Raw genomic sequence first — 6000 nt, forward strand, 5'->3', positions numbered from 1 at the left:
GCTGGATCCCTACAAGCCTGTCAGGCCTGATGGGGTACATCCAAGAATACTCAAAGAGCTGCCTGATGTCATTGCAAGGCCTCCCTCAATGATTTTTGAATAGTTTTGGGAATCTGGAGAGGTCCCAGTTGGCTGGAAGCTGGTTAATGTTGCCCCAGTTTTTATGGAGGGTAAAAAGGATGAGCTTGGAAATATGGGCCTGTCAGTCTCATGGTAAAATTATGGAGAAAATTATTCTGGAAAGTATTGAAAAACCTGAAGAGCAATACAGTCATTAGTATCACCCAGCATGGCTTCATGAGAGGAAAGTCCTGCTCATTAAATTTTCTTTTACCCACCTAGCTGATCAACCAAAGCTAGTTGATGTAATCTTTATGGATTTCAGTAAAGCTTTTGATATCTTCTCTCACAGGATCCTTCTGGACAAAAACATCCAGCTTACAGCTGGATAAACACATCATGCAGTGAGTGAGCAACTGGCTCACAGGATGGGCACAAAGGGTTGCAGTCAATGGGGTCACATCAGACTGGTGACCTGTTACTAGTGGGGTTCTGCAGGGCTCCATCCTCAGCCCTCTGCTCTTCAGCCTCTTCATAAATGACTTGGGTCTTCAAAGTAGGCTAAGTAAGTTCGCAGATGATACATTGGGAGAAGCTGTTGACTCCCTTGAAGGCAGACAGACCCTGAAGAGAGACCTGGACAAATTAGAGGACTGGGCAAGCACCAGCCATATGAAGTTTAACAAGGTCAGGTGCCAGATTCTGCATCTGGGATGGGGCAGACTGGGAGATGAGACAATGAAGAGCAGCACTGTGGAAAGGGACATGGGGGTCCTGGTTGATGCCAAGTTGAACATGAGCCAGCAGTGCCCTGGCAGCCAGGAGGGCCAAGCATGTCCTGGGATGCATCAGGCACAGCATGGCCAGCCAGACAAGGGAGGGCATTGTCCTGCTCTGCTCTGCTCTGCTCTGCTCTGCTCTGCTCTGCTCTGCTCTGCTCTGCACTGGGGAGGCCTCACCTTGAGTCCTGGGAGCAGTTTTGGGTGCCACAATATAAAAAGGATATAAAGCTATTAGAGAGCTTCCAAAGGAGGGCAACGAAGGTGGTGACGGGCCTTGAGGGGAAGGCATAAAAGAAGTGGCTGAGGTCACTTGTCTTGTTCATCCTGGAGAAGAGAACAGAGGGGAGACCTCATTGCAGTCTACCACTTCCTCATAAGAAGAAGAGGAGGGGCAGACATTGATCTCTTCTCTCTGATGACCAGTGACAGGCCCCGAGGTAATGGCCAGAACTTGTGTTAGTGGAGGTTTAGTTTGGATTTAAGGAAAAGGTTTTCCCTCCAGAGAGGGGCTGGGAACTGAACAGGTTCCCCAGGGAGTTGGACACAGTTCAAGAAGAATTTGGACAATACTCTTGGGCAAGTGGTGTGGCTCTGGGGCTGTTCTGTGCAGGGCAAGGAGCTGGGCCAAATGATCCTTGTGAGTTCCTTCCAGCTCAGGATGTTCTATGATTCTGTCTTGATTTCACTATTTTGTGAAAAACTTAGTTTTTTGTTCTCTACCAGGCAATGGTCAGGAGAACTGGAGACAACACACAAAGTAAGAAAAGCTGTATAGAATATATCTCATCTCACATATTAACAGGCCTTTGCTCAGTTGTCAGCTGAGACTGCTAACATCAACTAAATTTTGAAGTGAAGGACACTTAGGACAGTCTAGTCCAATCTCCTGTCAAATCACAGACTGTAGACACTGGCCTGGTAATTCCTATGACAAACCCACATCACTTCCTTGAACTAAGGTGCTCTTGTTGAATATTCCAAGTAGCACCTCTATAGCAACAGAAAATGACCCAGCAAGAAGAACAGGAAGTTAAACAATATTTACCTTACCATTTTTCTGTCTCTTATCATCACTGTATCTCATCCTTTTTGAAACTACTGATAGATTGTGTTCTCAAAAATGCTCTTAAAATTGAGAATTACTATTTATAAAATGGGCGATAGAGTTAGGTGGTAGATTAAGTGATTTTTCTGAAGGTCACAGTATTTATGAATAAACCACAAAATGAGCTAAAGTCTTCTGCAATCTGTCTTGACATACAATGCAATTTCTCAGAAAAAATATAAAGCATATTTTTTTCTGTGCTCTAAGGTCAGGCAGAATTCATATCATTCAAAATAGCTCAAAACAGTAAAAATAGCCACTCAACATAGTCAAAGTCCTCTCATGAGTTACGATGACAAAACAAGTACCCTGTGAGCAGCATAGGCAGACTCCATTCATCATGGATAACAGGTTATCTGGATCTTCCACCCTTATGATACAGACTGGCTCATTTTTAGCAACAAACCACACATTAATCTTCATTCCTTTAGACAGAGTATATTTTAATATCTCTTAAAGGGAAATCTGACAATAAGAGGCTCAGCTATACATACATTTATATCCATATACAAAAACTGATTGGAAACTAGAATATTCAATCTTGCAATTGAGCAATTTAAAAAAAAAATTCAGTTGGGGATTCTTGCATGATTTCTGGATCCCCACCCTTACAAGAACTGCAAACCTTCTTCTGAGACAAGGCTTTATGCGTGTGTATATATATATATATATATATATATATATATATATATATATATATATATATATGTGTGTGTATATATATGTATGTGTGTATATATGTATGTATGGTATATATGTATACACACAATAGCTAAATAAATAGCTAAGCATTTTGTTTTTCAGCAAAGAAATACTGCGTAACATAATTGTGATCTTACAATAATAATGTCATAGAAGTTACAGCTATGCAAGCATGTATGTGTGATTTAGTGCGGGCTCAGGGTTTTCAAAATTCATCCATTTCAAACATGCATTTTTCCTTCAATGAAATGGAATTGCAGTGACAAGCAGTGCCAGTGGTGTTTTGCATCCATATTGAAGACTTCAGCTGTGAGTTTGAAAACAACCCAATGGATCAGATCCTGTCACTTCCACAGGATTTTAAAAGACCTCTTGTTTCTAAAATTTTAGCCAAATTCCTGAAAATGGTATTAAAACATAAGTATTTCCAGTCTCCATTTGAGACTGCTTCCTCTAATGTAATTGCATTTTTTTATATAAAAGGCAGTTTCACATTTTAAAATTCGATTTTGTTCACTCTTATTTGGACGTGATATGACACAATAGGTATAGAAATCCTAAAGGACATATTTAATAGATCTAGGATCCCTTATCACATCCCTTTCTAGTTCTTATTTGACAAATGGCTTTCAGATGAGCTCTCCTGAGGAGATAAGTCAGAATCTTTTTATCAGTTCCATTGCCCTTTTCATAAAGGTTCTGCTAGCTAATTTTCTTTACCGTGTGCCTTTTTCCCTCTCAACATTTTATTAAGCCTTTGCTTTACATTAATAGGCATTCTGTATCACTTTGGATTTCAGGTAGTCTGAAAAGCTTCCTTTTTTAATTTCAGGAGAAGTATTTTTGTTTAACTTATTAGGTATATCAAACAACAATTTTCAAATTATTTCATTGGCCATATAACATAAGGCCAATCATTAGTGACTTTTTATTTTTAATGACGGAACACTTAATGTGTTTTTTTCAGTCAGTCTCTGGGACATCTCAGGAAAGGCTATGAAATGTTAATGTTATCTTCTTGTAACTTTCAGGGATTTATTTTAACACAGTTTATGCTGCTGTGCAGGGTGCCATTTCTGACATACCTGCTTATCACATTTGATTTGGGAATTCCATTCATGCATTTTTCCATGCTATATATGGCTACTGGGTGCAGGTGCCCAGGTTCTGGCTGGCAGCTGCAGGAGTGTCCATGGAAAGGGGGCATGAGCGGCCCCATGCTGAACACAGCCTGTTCCAGTGGTCCCAGAGCTGGGATGGGGTGAGGGCAGGGTGAAGGGGGGAAGGACGGTGTTTTAATGCCCATCTTTCTATTTCACAATACACAAATCCATTTTATATGGCAATAAAATTAAATTTCCACAAGTCAAATGTTCCTCACTGGGGAAGGGTGACTGAGCCAGCAGCTGGTGGGAGGGCAACACCTTAGCCAGGGTCCTCCTCCCACCTCCCCATCATGCTGTTGAATAGTTTTCCCCAGGAAGAGGGACTGTCATTTTGTCAGAGGCAGCAGCAGACTTCGGAGATGGTTAAAGATGGCTCTAACCAACAGCATGTGTTTGGCAAGTTGCTTTCTACATGGTACAAAGCTAATTTGCAACATGAAAACTTGCAGAGCCCCTGTGCCACGATTCTGTTCTTCAGCTGCCATGAAGCCTCATGGGATATCTGTTTATTTAGGAAGGCTGTTTTCAACCACCACAACACAGTCTCTTCACCCTCCCCATTCTCTGACCTTCATAAGGGGCAGACCTGGTATCCTGTGCTCCACAGTTAACATCTGGCTCTAGGGAGATACCTAAGGCCCCATCCCCCCTCGCTACTGACATACTTCCTATTTGCAGTAAAAAATCCTTTATAAAACACTGTCCATTCCACTCTGAAGGTAGAAATTTCTTACCCTGCAGATATGGCTATGTCTCTGCTTTCCAAGAAAAGAAGTCTCTCAGACATACACAGACATGCTCACTTTCATTGGTGCATAGACAGATAGATATATAAGAAGGCTGGTCCTTTTTGTTTCACTTAAGAAAGAAGTTGTTTGCATTGTTCAGCTCAGCTAAAAAAAAATAAAAATCAAGAGAGATGTGATTGCACTTAGCAGTACAGTTTGGAAGCAACTTTCTAAGCATATTAATTACAGAGCTGGGGTGGCTGAAGGAAATAAATAGGCTGGGATAGTCTCAGGAAACGTGAACAGCATCCTTTAAAAAATTTACATAAATATTACAAAATTGGAGGCATCACTCTATTTATCCCTGAAAGGAGAAAGAGAAAATTCATGCCTCCATCCAAAATGAGTTCTTCACTTTTTCTACAGGTTTGGTTTTTTTTCATTAGTTTTGACTGTGTACACAAAACACAGGAAAAAAGACAGGAACTAATTAAAACAATTTGAACTGCTTGAGCAAGAACCAAGAAACAAACACCCAAAGAGGTACCTGAACTGTCTATTAAAGTAGAACTATTCATAACTCCCCTCACAGGTTCTTCCACCTACCATATGCCTTTAACCACCTCTCACCTCGTCAAACATAAAAAACCCATTAATTTTTGTTACCATAAACCCAAGGAATCCCCAGCTTTTTTCCATTTTCCAGTATACAATAAGTTTTAATATTTCTCTATTCAAATATGTAGCTTACATGATTTTAACAAAAACAGAAAAATTACTCTTTTGCCCTCTTACCCTAAAAAATTATAGACATGGCAAAATTCAATGTTTAAACATAGTTTTTAGAAATTCTACATTTAAACATTATTTTTTCCCTTCATCATTCACTTCCTGTCTGTAATTTAAAATAAACCTAGAAAAAAAAAATTCAACAAGCCTAAGCAAATGAGTGCTATAAGAATGATATGTTGGGCACACAGATTGTTATCATTATTTAGATTATCTATGCAGCCCACGTATTAAATTACTTCACAAAAATTTTAATTTGTGGGTTTTTTTGGAAGGATTTATTTTTGTAAATGGAAGTCTTACAAGACTTCAAAGAACAAAGGGTATGCAGATTTCTTTCATTCTGACTTATTTGAGAGAATACAAGTATTCTTTTCCAAGGGGCATCAGAGAACTTTGTCATGAGGATTGCTGTGGTCCCAGTTAAAGAGAGCTCATTAATTCATGGCTTAGAGACCAGATAATAGGGGAGTGTAAATGACTGAACTTCACAGATTTAGTCTGCCATGTATGGAAATTCAACTTCTGCACTCCTTGCAGTTTTTCTTCTCAGAATAAAGTAGATTCATTATTAATCTGAGGGAGCTACTAGGGCAGTTTCTTTACCGGTTTTGGAATCTTGATCAAGAATTTAGATAAAATACACAGAGGACCTTGTGACCAAACCA

This window comes from Haemorhous mexicanus, chromosome 1 (genome assembly GCF_027477595.1).
Source record: "Haemorhous mexicanus isolate bHaeMex1 chromosome 1, bHaeMex1.pri, whole genome shotgun sequence".
Lineage (NCBI taxonomy): Eukaryota > Metazoa > Chordata > Aves > Passeriformes > Fringillidae > Haemorhous > Haemorhous mexicanus.